This window comes from Dunckerocampus dactyliophorus, chromosome 8 (genome assembly GCF_027744805.1).
Source record: "Dunckerocampus dactyliophorus isolate RoL2022-P2 chromosome 8, RoL_Ddac_1.1, whole genome shotgun sequence".
Classification (NCBI taxonomy): domain Eukaryota; kingdom Metazoa; phylum Chordata; class Actinopteri; order Syngnathiformes; family Syngnathidae; genus Dunckerocampus; species Dunckerocampus dactyliophorus.
Genome location: NC_072826.1, coordinates 5,363,165 through 5,378,728, shown reverse-complemented (window position 1 = coordinate 5,378,728; position 15,564 = coordinate 5,363,165). Strand labels below are relative to the sequence as shown.

At 40.9% G+C, this 15,564-nt stretch overlaps 1 protein-coding gene across 2 annotated transcripts in view; it reads left to right on the top strand.

The window, feature by feature from the left end:
* cdh4 (cadherin 4, type 1, R-cadherin (retinal)) overlaps window positions 1-15,564 on the top strand; it is a 237,285-nt gene that overhangs the window by 93,215 nt on the left and 128,506 nt on the right. The window lies entirely within an intron of this gene.

Genomic DNA, 15,564 nt, shown 5'->3' with positions numbered 1-15,564 from the left:
GAACACACAGAAAAGAGAAAGACATATGTGTCCATGTCTCACATAAGAACTATGGGTGATGGGCAACATTCCAAAAAAATAAATGCAGTTTTTCTTTAAAACAGTGGAGCGCATACGACCTCATAGTGTCAGGCTGAGACGCAGAGAAGCTGCTGCTTCTTAAAAGGCTTATTGACAAACTGTAACAGGTTACAGGTAGCAAACACAGCGCACACGTCCTTGTTTTCCACCAATCACATGTCACTCTCACACAACATCATGCCTAAGGTGCTTTCACTGACGTTTGATACAGAGCCACATGAACCACATGAAGAACATTACCGAGCCGCAACTGTCATTGCCAATATCACCCAGGCTGTTATAAAACAGTACGTTTGTCTTACAATCGCTTTGTTTAAATTACTTGGAAGTCTGGGCCAAAGCCACAGTTCTTATGGAGAAACATGTATTTGGTTAAAGTACGTTTTGATTTGAGTCGCACCTTATGCAATAGATTAATGACGCTAACTGAGGTACCACTGTGTAAAATAAAAACTTTTTGTAATCGCAATATTGGGGTAGAAAAATCAAAATAAAATTATTTTTCTAAATAACTCGGCCAGTTTTGGGCCGCACCAGACCACTAGACGGTGGTCTAGTGGTTAGCATGTTGGCCAACATAGTAACAGTCTGGACATTGGGAAGACCTGGGTTCGATTCTCCCTTGGGTATTTCTGTGTGGAGTTTGCATGTTCTCCCCGTGCGTGGGTTTTCTCCGGGTACTCCGGTTTCCTCCCACATTCCAAAAACATGCATGTTAGGTTAATTGGCAATTCTATATTTTTATTTTCTTTTTAATTGGCGACTCTAAATTGTCCATAGGTATGAATGTGAGTGTGAATGGTTGTTTGTCTATATGTGCCCTGCGATTGGCTGGTGACCAGTCCAGGGTGTACCCCGCCTGTCGCCCGAAGTCAGCTGGGATAGGCTCCAGCATGCCCCCGCGACCCTGATGAGGAGAAGCGGTGTAGAAAATGGATGGATGGATGGATGGATAGTTTTAACCCTTGCATCTCAGATTTTGGCCGCAAATTGTCAAAAAAACAGGTTTAAGAATGTTTTTTTAAATTCTCAATAAAGTACGTAAGTATATGGAATAAATAAAGAAGTTCTCCAAATAGATATACAGTAATGCTGCCCCCTGTGATCAGCTTGGTTTTCGGTTTAATTCAACTCACGAGTGATGATCGGTCCCCAAAATCCTGATGGTGTCATGTCTAATATGCATATCAGTTTGAATCCTCTGTTTACTGGTACATTTAGAATGTGGGATTCTCCAAAAAATACAGACTGGCAATAGAAAGAAAAGCCTTGACTTTAGCCTTATCTATGACTGTACTGTATAATCCACCCTCATTCTTTCACATTCAAATACTCTCCCATATCTGCCTTTGTACTGCTGAGTCGTCACGTTACGTGATATTTCACAATGAAAGGCCGGAAGAAGAAAATGAAGTAATGAATGGATTTAAAGTGACGAGGGAGTTAGCAGAGGAAATGTTGGGGCAAGGTCTGTGTGCCCTTGTAACGTTTATGCAGCCATCTAGTAAACTGCTCATCACTCGCCAGCCCATCCGTCATTCCCAAAAATCAATAGCTGTGTTTTGAACAAAATATAAACATTGATTGTATGCTATACCTACGGTGGAAAATAATATGCACACGTGCTTCCTCCCTGTGTATGTCAGTGCTCCACTCTGCCGCCTTCTGTACTGCTGAGTTGTGTTTTGAGTCATCTTGCAGGCCTTCTCAATGTGAAGTGGCTGCCGGCTCATCCTCTCAGAGCTTAATTGGCTCTACCTGAGGCTGGAGGGCAAGGTGTAATTGCGATAAGAGAAAATGCTGTGCTTGGCTGGTTTTAGTGCCCTTATCTATAATCTCCGGATTGATTATGGTTTTTCTGCCTGCCGTGCAAATTGTTCAACCCCATCAGCTGCTATTGGAACCCACCTTAACTCCGTCTTGGCCACAGCACAGTGCACATCAGCAAACTATAAACTGGATGATGCATGTACTGCTGATAAGGCTGCTGTATGATGGCTGACTGATCATTGCATTTTTTTGTTCTAAAGGCATCCGCAATCATCCGAAGTCATTGTTGAGTACCACGCTAGCATATGGCGCACCACATAAAGGGCTTTTTGTGGGCAATTTAAATGCAATTGTGTGTTTGCAGATAAAACATTCCTGTTAAATCTATACCCATTTTATATGTGGTGGAAGTAAAGCTAAATTACGCTATAAAAGAAACGATGCCCTTTCATCTCGAGTTACCTGTTGATTGCAGACCATCCTAAACAAACTAGGGATGGCCCGATTTTTTTTTTTTTATCCGATACAAATCTAATACATTGTTTTCTCTCTGTTTTCATCCAGGTCATTGTATTCTCAAGGCATTGAATTTATCGCAACTGGACTGTTCAGTTTGTAGTATGCCTGGACTTTGGGTAATAGAGACATTGAAACAACACCATATTCAAACCGTGCAACCAAATATTCTGCTCCCCTGAAGGAAGAAATAAAATTGCCCACACCGACTCAAGTTATGCAATACTGCTGCTGCTTTTTATTACATTTTAAATACTGTACACTTTCAATAGAATTTTAATAGCATTTTGATTGGTCAACAGAACGAGCAGCACCATTCAAAAATTTTAAATATAAGTGAAATTTTATGAAAAAAAATTCAGTGTGAACACATTATAATCACAGTGTACAATGACTCTGTAAATATTCTCATTCATTCAGATGGTTGTACTCTCAGGGCATTGAATCCATTTCAAATGGACTGTTGAGGTCATCTTAGTAGACGTTTTGCCTCTCATCCGTTCATCAGCTCATGTTCAAGACTAGATCACATGATCTACAGCAGTCTTGAGTGTCCTGTCATGTCTTGTGTAGTCTCATCATGATCAAGACTAAGACAGGACAGGCTTCATCAGTTCATGCTCAAGATGAGATAGAACACGGTCTAGATGGGACACGATTTATTCTTGAGCCATGAGTCCTGTCCTAAGATAGGTCAGGCTTCATCAGTTCATGACTCAATGACTAGATAGGACACCATCTAGTCTTGAGCATGAACTGATGGACACGATCCAAGCATCGAGTCTGCATCATACTCAAGACTAAGATGGGACAGGGTTCATCATTTCATGTGTCCTATCTAGTCTTGAGCATGAACTGATGAAGCCTGCTTGCATCGTGTCCTATCTAGTCTGCATCATGCTCAAGACTAAGACGTGAACATGGAGCTCTACTGTCGCCTCTTCAAGATGACCATCAAGGAAGCCGAGGACAAGCGGAGGCAGATGGAGATGGTGCACGGCCTCATGGCGCCGTCGTCATCCAGCCAATGACCTCATTTACAGCCTCAATAAAAGACACTCCTTCCTTTTCATCATGCATCTCTTATTGGGATGAAATTTTTAGGACATAATCTAGTCTCAAGCATGAACTGATAAAGCCTGCTTGTAGACTTTTGGTGGTTTAATGAGGACCAGGTGCACTATCCTCCAATATTTACTTTAAAAATGCTCCCAGGTTTGCGCTTGCTTGTAGCCTCCACCCGTGGTGTCCTCTTTGTTGGCTCTGAGGAAGATGAGGTCCCCTTGGTTGTTTCTGTGGCTCCTCATCTCATCCTTCTCATCTCATCCTTTTTCCATCTGCCTGACCTCTGCCATCAATGCATCCTTTCCGTGCCTGGAATGACGAGAACAAACATGTAACACTTGAAGTTTGTCTACCATTGTTATCAAGTGATAAAATGGTGATCAACTCTCCTGTGCGTGAGCCCCAAAACTGCTTAGGCTGCACTGCTTTTTGCAAGGTAAAACTAGTCTAGCCGCTGTGCTGTCAGACTTAATAAGGACATCGGACACCTGCATGGCTGAGATCCAGATGTTTGTTGTGCAACTAAACACGGCAATGTTTTTCAAGCATTTTCAAATGAACTCGCACACCTCTTTGAACTTTAGTGCGATAGCCGTATCAGAGATGAAATGACGGCTTGGCAACTGATAGGGAGGCTCCAAATGTTCCAGCAAACGCCGAAGCCCCTCATTTTCTACAACAGAAAGCAAAATGAATTAGACAACTTTCTCCGTTATCGTCTTTGCTTCGTTGTTCAGTGAAGGGATCTTCTCAAGCTTTACAAAATGTTTCCTGCAATGATTGTTGTTGCGGCTGACGTTTCTTCTTCTGCTGACTGTAAAAACTAATTAATTAATTATTACTGTGATGCTTTTGCAAATGTTTTATCAAATTTGAGGTATTGAAGTGCCCAATGTTGCTGCAGCCCCTTGAGACACTCGCGTTAAATTATTTACAAAAAAATAAATAAAAGACCAGCTGGTATATGAATTGAATGGAGCCAGGTGAAGTACAAGGTGAAATACAAGTTATGCTTTATTTTTCTCTGCAAAATGCAGCAGAGTATAAGGCTGCTTTCCCCTGCACTACCAATTAAAGCTGTTTTTCTGCAGCCTATCTTGAGTGAATGGATACAGCCACTAAAAGCTCTTGAAGTAAAGTCACAAAGGACCTGTGTGGCAGATGGTTTGTGTAAAGGTATGTGCAAAGAGGTAGCGGGAAAGAACGAAGCAAACAAGCATGAAAATAGCAGGCTGTCTCCAGTGTGGAGCACTTGTTTGCCACCCAGTTTACCACATACCATTACCAAATTTTGAACTTGTGCACAGGAATGCTGTTAGACGGGGCAGATGACCGGTGATGCATGGCTTGTTTCCTTCTTGAGAGGCTTCCTCTAATCCTCGGGCATTTATTGAGACGATTCATGTATTTCTCACAAAAATAAAAGTGCGGACAGCTGCTTGATTTGAGCTTGGACCTGCTGTCCCAGCTGAATAGGGACGCTTAGCTGCAGCGTTTCACCACAAAGGCGGACATGTCAAGGCACCAAAGACCTGGCTTGAAGGATACAAGTGCATTTTCACCCACTGGGTTTTATGTTAAAGTAGGATAAAGTTGATATCGCCTCTGTATTTTTACAGTGAATTTTTGCTGGAAAAACATCTTAGTATTCTTATCACATGCATCAACGTTTAGTGCTCTATGCAGTGACACTTTCAAGCTTTTATGTTTGTTACCTAGCAACAGAAGGTACCTGAGCTTGAACAACTTTGTGAAATATGATAGATGTTCTCATTAAAATATACGAAAAAAGAGAAATCATGGGCACTTCAAGATAAATTAGTCCTGTTGAGAACACTTAAAAATAGGTATAAAAAATGTCTTTAGTGTTAAATGTTCCCCATTTTTGAAAAAACGGAGGGACGGAAATAATCCTCTTGCTTTGGAACAGGTGAGACTCAGTATAATGTGGATTTGTAGCTGCTCACCTGTGTAAATCATTATTGGATTCTGCCATAAGCTGCTTAAAAATACATTTCAGTTGTACGGTGGCTGCTCCCATAATCACACAGCTTTATTATTTCAGCCATGGTGTATTCTTGACCAATTAGTTCACACTTTATTTTAACACCCTAACGCCCTAGCTGGGACTAATGATACACCATTTCCTGTGTCTAATTATACCTACATTATGGGACATTAACAGGAGTAGGAAGCAGGGGCGTGCAAAGCACTGCTTCGTATTTGTCACACTCATGATTGCCAATCACGACAGCCCCCCGCACCCCAGTTCACCTTTCCTTAAAATATCGTCTTCCTTATACATGCAGGCTTATATTGAGAGCTTCTGAGATCAGGTTGGTCCAAGTAAACCACAATAACTTGCCATCAACAGGAGAGTTGCTAAGCTCTTGATGAAAAGACGGGCCGCGACTTTATCATCACGGTTATTCACTATCACTCAAGCAGCTTCGGTCGCCTTTCTCTTGAAGGTGTGAGAGAAAAAAATTGAAATACCAACGCTGACACTTGAATGAGCCTCAGCCCTCAGAGTGGGCTTAGTGCTCGTGATTGACACCTGAGTTTTGCCGTTTCCATAAAGAGCATTAAGTTTTGTCTTCTAAAAAAAAAAAAAAAAGTCATTTTTCCAATCATTTCACCTCAGACTCAACTCCTCGCAGGAGCGCATCTGGCTTTCTTTCATGCAAACTATACCGAGGCCATTTCTGTGGATGCCTTTTAACTTGTGCATTTGGTGCTTTTCTCTGTCAGCTGGGTGTTACAGCAGGAACAATTTACCTGCCAATCAGCTCTACCTCGCTGTGCACCCTACATGTACACATTCCATTGCAGAAGTGAGCGTACCTTATTCTTCTCTGCACATTTGAATGTTTTTATACATAAGTGGGAGGATTTGCGTTCTTTGTGTGCATGTGTGCTGTGCAGTTTACAATCTTTCACCTTGATACAATCACTGGTGAAATTCATTAGCTGTCAATATCCCAAATGACTGTATCTACTGAGTAGTACCGAGTAGTAACAACTGAGTAGTTATTAAAATACATTTTCAACTGTTTCAAAATGCACGTCATGTAACTACAACATAATAAATGATTACAATATTATTGTAAACTACTACCATACAATCATGGCATGTTTCCCCTTGTTATTATTGTTCCTTGCCCAACAACCAACATTTGGTTGATGTGGATAATTCTAAAATATGGTGCACATCTTATGTTATTAATAAACAATGTCCTTCTTATCAGCCTATTAGCTTGCTTTTTTTGGTTCCAGACCGATCCTCGAAAAGTGAATTTCCACAAAGTAGGATTCAGTATTAATAAACTGGAAACTTTTTGTACATAGAGCATAGAAAATGTGTTTATGACTTTTTTTTGCCGTTTTATTTTTCCATTATTAGAGCCCCGTATACATGAAATAACACCCCTATAGTCACTTTTACACTTCTAGTTTTCTTTGTTTGTCGTATATTGCGCAACACATATGCGCAGGCTACGGGATCCCTGCAGGAACACAAGAGACGGCCGTCGCTTTAACCAATAGCATGCTACCGAGCTAACTAGTTAGCCTCCAATGTGTTTATTCTAAATTTAAGAAAGAGTTTGCAATGGAGTGGGGAAGAAGGGCCAAGTAAGAAGCCAAAAATGTACCACTTCCACACGGGATGTTTGACATGCCATGCAGTGTGAAGGTAATGTAATATAAGGTAATGTAACATGTAATGTAAATGTAACATTACTGACACCTAGTGACCACAATACTACATATGACTTATTTTTCAATATTTTTTCACTAATAATTGGCCTTTGTCAACCAGAAAACAGCGATCGCTTGTTTTTGAAAAAGCGCAATAGAGTAGAGTGAGGGCACAATGTTCGAACTGCAAAGTAGCAGTCACCTCCGTAGCCTGTCTATGATGTCATCAGCAGTTGACTGTAGTTTTTTGCTAACTAACACATTTACACCACAAGTCTCAAACATGTCAACACAAAAGACATTTTTATACTTTTGCAATTACAGTCAACATGCACCAAACAATTCTAAAAACATATAAATGAGGAATGAAAGGGATAAATGAACATTTAAGGTTTCTTTTACCTTCACTGAAGACAAAGACACGATGTGGCAGCGAGATCAACATGAGCGCTACCTTCGTGTTTTGCCATGAGTTATTTTTTGAATTCAATAGTGTCTCTTTATTGAAATGCTGGCACTTGCAACTTTTTCGGCCCCATTTTGGGTTGTTTTGCAGCCGTGATCAAAAGGGTGAGAAACCCTTTTGAATAAAAAAAATAACTTATGGCAAAACGCGAAGGTGGTGTCCGTGTTGCTCTCATGTCCTTGGCAAGAATCATATCTTCAGTGAAGGTAAACATAAGCTTAAATGTTGGTTTATCGCGTTCATCCATCATTTACATGTATTTATATACGCATTTCAAATTGCTTTCTACGTGGGAAACTACAATATATTGTAAAACTACACAAATGTGTTTTGGTGTTTTGGATTTACAGTACATTAGTCTTATGGGAAAAATGTATTCAGTTCAAGTATGTTTCGGTTAGAGTCGGACCTTCTGGAACGGATTAATGACGCTAACCAAGGTTCCATTTTACTTGGTATGTAGAGCACGTCTAGTCTTAATGTCCATAAGCAACGTTAACACTGTTTTATAATTATTGCTTACTGCCACTTTAAGACAAATCCCACAAAAAGATTTAAGTAATTATACTGCTACACACAAATTGTGAACTGTGGTGAAAAACATGCTAAACATATTGTTTTAATAGCAGATGTTGTTGATGAGTAAACACCTCATCACCAACAATGGCCCTTCACCCAAGAGAACTGCTGTTTTGATGTTATCTTCTTTAATGTATCTTTTATCCTGCCATTTAGACTCGGGGATACAAATACAGTCTCTGTGTGCTCCTTGATTTCAATCCTCAGGGCTTAGACACTAAAATAGCTCTGGGACTACGAGACATTGCAAGCCTCCTTTTTGTGGAGGCAAAACTAAGAAACATTGTATTCTCCCTCTGACGAGAAAATGAAATGAATGTTTTCTGTGAAGTATGAAGAGAGACATTTTTCACCTGTGACAAACTCTAATTCGCCCTGCTCCCTCGTCACGCAACTGTCACAATCATTTTACTGTAACAGTTTTTTTTACCCCCCTCCGCCGTCCAAAATAGCATGTCCCCGTCAACCTGTGACTCACACACAGCAGCTTATGGTTGTTGATGAGTTTTATATTTGTTGTTTTTCAATAGTGTCCTAATAGAATTATGTGTCCAGCACAGCTACACATTCTTAAAGAGATAGTTGGGATTTTTTGACATGGAGTTGTATGACATCTCCATCAGCATTATAGTCCAATAACAGCGACTTACCGCCCACTCGGTCTCCTAAGTCCAGTTCTGGTCAGATTTCTGTGATGAAGAATGTAGTTCCGCTTAGTTGCTGGGGACAATTAAGTAAAGAGTTTGGCTGGACTTAGGAGACCAAGTGGGGGGTAAGTCGCTGTTATTGGACTACAATGCTGATGGGGATGTCATACACCTTCATGTCAAAAAATCCCAACTATCCCTTTAGTATTATTTATGTTTTTTTCAAGATCTTTATCTGCATCTTTATTTCACTAAGTTACTGAACATTAAACCCACAAAAGAAAAAAAACACACAAATATTCTGTACAACACGTACAACCCAGTGGATATACAGTAGAGTATATACACAAATAGAGAAATGACAAAGCCAAGCATATTTATGCTCAGATTTTTTTTACACAGTAGATCCATGCTATTCAATGGAATTAGGTTACAAGACCACCGACGATTGCAGAAAAATCACAAGTAACTGAGATGCCCATAAAAATGTCTATTTTGGCACACGGCTCCTCCCCCTGTCCAAATCCTCCGTTTGGACCATCCTGCATGTTCCCCTCATTTAACTCCCATAGAGAACATTTGGGGATTGATGGCGAGGGAAGTTTATAAAAATGGCCATGAGTTCCAGACAGTTGATGCCCTTGGTGAAGCCATCTTCACCACTTGGAGCAATGTTCCCACTAGCCTCCTGGAAACACTCGCATCAAGCTTGCCCAAACCCATTTTTGAAGTGATGAACAAGAACGGTGGAGCTCCTCATTACTGAGTCCTACTGAGAACATTTTTTGTTCTTTTTTGAGCCATGGGCTTAAACTTTTGATCAGCTGATAAAGAGCTTATTTCAGTTAAATTGTTGTTTTTAATAAATTACTTTTTCAAAATTTGTATTTTATTTAGCATTTATTTAACCAGGTTAGTCCCATTTAGGTCAAAGATCTCCTTTACAAATGCTTTTTGTCTCACGCCCCCTTCTTGCTTTTGCATATTGTAGCTCTACTTAAAACCACATTAAGATCCAAATGTGCAAAATGCAAATTCTAGCAATTTTTCAACTGGTCTTAAGATTTTCATCAGGAGTGCATAGCGCCAAGTCACGGCAGAAGTTGCAGGTCTCGACTTTGCGCACTCCACTTTTCCCACTTTTCCTAAAAAGTGACCTTGTTGTTTTGCTGCCTCCATCGCCTAACATCCTTCCTCCAACTGTAAAAGAGCCCCTATTTGGAATTTATTGAATTGCTCTATACCCCTTTTATGTACCGTTATAAGACTGAGCGGGGCAGCATGTTGTTGGTTCTACTTTTTCCACACAGCCCCTGTTCCAACATTTGTTTTCTGTAGACCTTTCCTACAGTACCATCAGTCTTGCTGCCACCCACACTGCAGATTGTACCTGCACAGGGAAAAATTAGGCCAGGCTGGATCAAACATGAATCACCTGTTGTTTTCGACGACCCAGGGAGGGCCTACACTCTCTGTGTAGCCCACCGTCTTCCCCTCAGCCGGACCTACAACAAAATGTTAACGTGACGGCCATGACTCATTAATGAGCAGTCCAATACTAGCTGCTTTGAGTCTGACATCCAAGCAAAACCTGGCATGTGGCCACATTGAAGACATTTGGTTTGGCCCAGGAATTCAGGAGTCCGTCGTAGAAAAAAATACCGCGTAGAGGTAATGATCTTAATGAAACAGGGCTTAAAGCCATTGTCAATACAGTGTCATTTGTGCAGAATATGAACAGACAATTATCAATGAGCAAAACTGCACGAAACATGGGTTTAGAAATTAAAGTTGATCATTTTTATTCAGAAAACAGGCTGTCATGTGATCGCTTCACATTCGGAACATTATAATTGGACATAAGTCTGTGGTGAGACTAATTGCCTGACTGTGTGCAGACAGACATCTGATGAGTTAGAGCCGGGGAGTTCTTGTATCAACGCAGGTAGTCGAGCAGAGTCTCCACAAACAGTCGGAAGAGTTGCCATTACTGCCAGACTGTGTGGCCCAAATTCAAGAAAGGAGGGGGAAATAAAGCCAAAGAGAGAGGAGTGCAATAATGTGTTGGAAGAAGATTGAACGTGATGTGTCACAGGTATACTCTTACCACTGTGTCGCTGTAAGCTCGTGTGCAGCATCCTCATAAAAAGTGTTGCTGAGTGTGTGAAGTGGTTGACGGCCCAGAATCCCACAAATTGTCACGCAATCCTGTTTCCCATGAGGCTCTTTGTCTCACCTTCCCCCCCCCCGTGGCACTGTCACTTCAGTTGCGCCAAGTGGATTCAGTCCTCTCAGTCAGTTCTTGTTTTCATGCATGTTTAATGTCTCCACCAGAATTACCACAGATGGAACTCTCTGCACCACATGTCAACATTTTGCATGTTGGCGTTTCCGTGTTCCCCACGATGTACAAATGGGCTCATGCCTGAAACATATCAAGAGCTTTGAAGAGTTTTTTTTTTACATGCTGAATATTTTAACTGTTATCACTCAGCCTGGCTTCACAGATTGCAGGATGTCTTCTCCTCTCCAGCGCCTTACTGTGAAGCCTCATGTATTTGAAGCTTAGGGGGGAAACATGCAGTAGAAATAGATAGTGTGTAGCCTGCGGCTAAATGTTAGATACTTCTCCCAGAGTGTGACACAGTACACATAAACACACTTGGATATTTTCCCCCAATGGGATTACTAATCCCCAAGAGATGAAAGGCGACTCCCTTTGCGCTCTGATCCCAGTGTCCAGATGGGGCGGCTCATTTGGTGCTTGATGGACAGAGACTGGTCCGGTTGATGCTCCCACACATGGTGTCCTTGACCGAAGCACCAACATGACCAAGGCCAAGCCCCATGCGGATCCAGAGTCCCCGATTAGAAATCAATGTCTGCTTGACATGCCTTTCATTCAAGCTCTTCGTTGTGCGTCCATTTAACCACCGTGTAGAGGTAGAAAAAAGAGAGTGAGACAAAGGGAGAGTGCATGCTGAAGACACCTTCACATCTCACATTGTTTCCTCATAGGACGCTGAGCGGCACAGCCACATTAACTATCTGCTCTTCATGATAGCAACCAGCTGCCTGATTGCTATAATGAACCTTGATGATGAGGACTCTTACAAGGATCATATTACAAAGTATTACAATATTACGGACCTGACCATGATAAGCGAATTTCAGCGACATAGGAGTCCTTATTTGTAAATAAAATATTTTTGTAATTAAAGCACAGAAAATCAGTTTGCGACCTTGTAAATGTAGTTTTTAACATTATAAGAACCCTCCAGACATCAACTCACACCCATACATGACCTTTACACTCCTATTACCCAATACAGTAGACATAATTATAGTGAATAAGCCATTTAAGACATCAGTAAGACTCGTGGTCGTGTGTGTTGCTACAAATGTGTTCCCTAGGGGAGCTGAGTGGCGGGCGGACAAAAAGTGACGTGAGGAGGTCAATGTTTTTATTAGGGTTTTTTATTATAGATTGTTGTGCCTGTTGTCACATCATTGAAACCTGCAATAAAAGCCTGTTGTTCCGGCAATAAAGTTTGTTAGTCTCACCGAACATTACAGTAACATTACTGACACCTAGTGCCCAGTGTAGAATACTACGTATCATTCACAGTGTATGCATCTTTTGAATACCTTATACTTGTGTTTTAGGTCAGTGATCCCCAACCCTCGGGCCGTGGCCCGGTACCTGGCCGCACAGAAAGAAAACATAATTCCCATTATTTAATTTTTTTTAATGTTTTATTTTGAAAAGTGGCCAGATTCTCTCTGTTACATCCGTCTCACTTGACGCATGTCCATTGTGCGTGTGCTAACTTTCTCTCATATGACGCACAGATAGACTACTACTGTATTTTTACCATTTTTCTTTCACCTCATATTTGGTGTCAAATGCTGATACTATGTGGGAATGCATGAAGCTAAGTTTTGATGACTTATTGAGTGCTAATGTGCACATTTGTCTGAAGTGAATTCATGCTAGCGCACTGCCTTTTACCACACACGTCAAACAGCCATGTAATCATCTCTCTGGAAAAACTTGGCTGGAATTTGAACTGGTGGATGGTGGGTCGCCATTCATTTTGTGCTTTTACTTTTATGTTAGTCATGTATTAGTTTTACACAATACATAATAAATAAGATAACTTAGATCGCTATAATGTTCGAAACCCCCAAACCCCCGGTCCATGGGAGATTTGTGGGAACACAAGCCGGTCCGTGGGTCAAAAAAAAAGTTGGGGACCACTGTTTTAGGTCATTTAGCCATTTCTTTGCTTGAAAATGCGTAATGCAGGCAAAAAATGTAACATTTGCTTCAATATGCATATATATATATATATTTTTTTTTACTAATAATAGGTCGTATTCAACCACAAAACAGCATGATTTTTTTAATAAACATATTTTACAAAAAACGTGATAGAGTAAAGCTGCGAAATTTGAACCTCCAAGTGGAGAGGGACGATTGTACATTATTGGACGTAGAGCACAATGTAGCAGCGAGCCCATCCCTGTACTGTAGGTCTCCTCAATACCATGAGTGTAAAAGAATGCATAATTAACTCCAAGAGCCCTGATTCAGCACAACACGCTATGAAAGGAAAAGGAAATTACCATCCAACGCCCTCTACATTTAATCACAAACACAGTCCAGATGACGATCTCCAGATCTGATCCTTAATTCTATGCTTGACTGGCATCCTAAATGAAAACTTAAAAGAATTAAAAAAAAAACATGAATCAGCACTGGCACAAGGTGTTTGCTTTTTTTTTGGAATCTGCATGCTTTTATGATGACAAGGACAGACTTAATCTTTAGACATGTGCACTCAAAGTGGAAAGCAGTTCGAGTTGAGTGACCTGGCCTTGCTCTTTGCTGCAAAATGGTTCAAATGTTCTCTTTTAATATTCTTTCACTGTCATACTTTATAAGAACATGTGCACTTAGCCACATTGATACAGCGCTACCTCGGTTTTCGTTATGAATTTGACCCAAAAGCTCAGACGAAAACTGAAATGTAGTAATTACTCATAGGAAATAATGTAAATACAATTAATCCACATAGTTATAGTTTTACATGCAGAAAAAAATGCAACGAAATGTGGGGAATTAAATGGATAAATGAACATTTAACATCACTTTTATTGACGATTATTGTTGGCAGACGGCGAGAAGCCTACTACCACTTGTCAACATTTTGTTTTGAGGTGAAATTCTCGTGAAGTTTTGAAATATAACCAACATTTTTGGGAAAAATGTGCCTGCTAAAGCCACACGAACTTGGGAATTTCAGCAGATGTGCATGATGTCCCCAATTTTAGGAAATTTCAACTCAGTAAGTGTCAGAGGATTAACTCTGTGCATATGTTTTGCTTTTTCTTTGGCCTTTTGCAGCTTTATGGCAACACGGATTCGAAAAGCCGCCCACATGTCAGGCTATGAGGGAGCTTCTCAACCGGCTTAATGAAAAACAATGAAACCATTACGTTTTCATAACCTTCTAAAAAAAAAAAAAAGAACAGGACGGCCAAGTCAGGATGTGAAAACAGGACTTGTACAAATGTAAATGTATTTTTTTTAAGTGTATTTTTTTTTAATCATCGCCCCTGAAAGTTTCCCGCGACCCGGTGGTTGGAGACTGCCTTCCAGGATACCCTAGTATTGTATCAACAGCATATCATGAGATTTGGTGTTTTGGTGTGTGGTCCAAGATGGCAGAATAAACCAGCAATGCTGGGAGTCTCGTCAGTCCACATCTTTATTAATACCACAAGATTGAACTATGTTATGCAAAAACCGAAACAGCGTACAAGAACCGGGCGAAAACCAAATCATATGAAGATTGGGGTGTTTGAAACCCAAGGTTTGACTGTATTCTTACAATTATTAAACAAAAGCATCCCCCCCAGCCTGGCAATTCATTTTCGTAACAGGAAGGCTGACATTAGTGAACATGGAGATCATCTAAATTTCCACACAAATAATCTACAAGTGAGTTGAATGTTCAAAACTGATATCCCATTTTGCAGGGGCATCGAGCTCCACGCAAGCACCTGCAGTTTCATCTTATCCGACATTTTAAAGCCGTGGCTAAAACAGGTGGCACGCCAGCTCTCTGCAGAAGGACACCTTTGCAGGCTCATAAATAACCATGGTGAATGCTGGGGCTGTGTAGTACATAAGGGGGTCACCTCCGCACAAGTAGGGCACGCTTGTCTATGCCAGATTGGGAGGGTGGATCCTCCCAATCTGGCAGTCTATGCAAGAATGGCTACGCTCAACAGTTTCAGAGCACCAGGTACCTGATTAATATTTAGGACAAAGCATGCTGAACAATTGCTTTCCCCTAGGCTCTCCTTTCCTTTCTTCCCCTCGTGCCTGCTATGCGACAGGTGTCTTTTCAGCTGCGAATGTGATAAATGAAATGCCGTTTGAGCAGAAAATAAAATGCACCCCCTGGGGCAACAAATAAAAGCAGACCTCTAAGACATCTTGAACCGGATTACCCAAAGAACAAAAGACACACCCCAGAGATCCAGTGTGATCAACCATTTAATCACACAACTCCTAATAGCCGTGTATTTATAGAAAGGGTATATACACCAACTAAACAAAAGCACTGAGAAAACTGGATTCTATATCACCTGGAAACAGTGCCCCCCTTTCCAGCTGTAAGGTCTTCCCCTCTTCTGGGACGACTGTGTACAAGATTTTGGAGTGTGTCT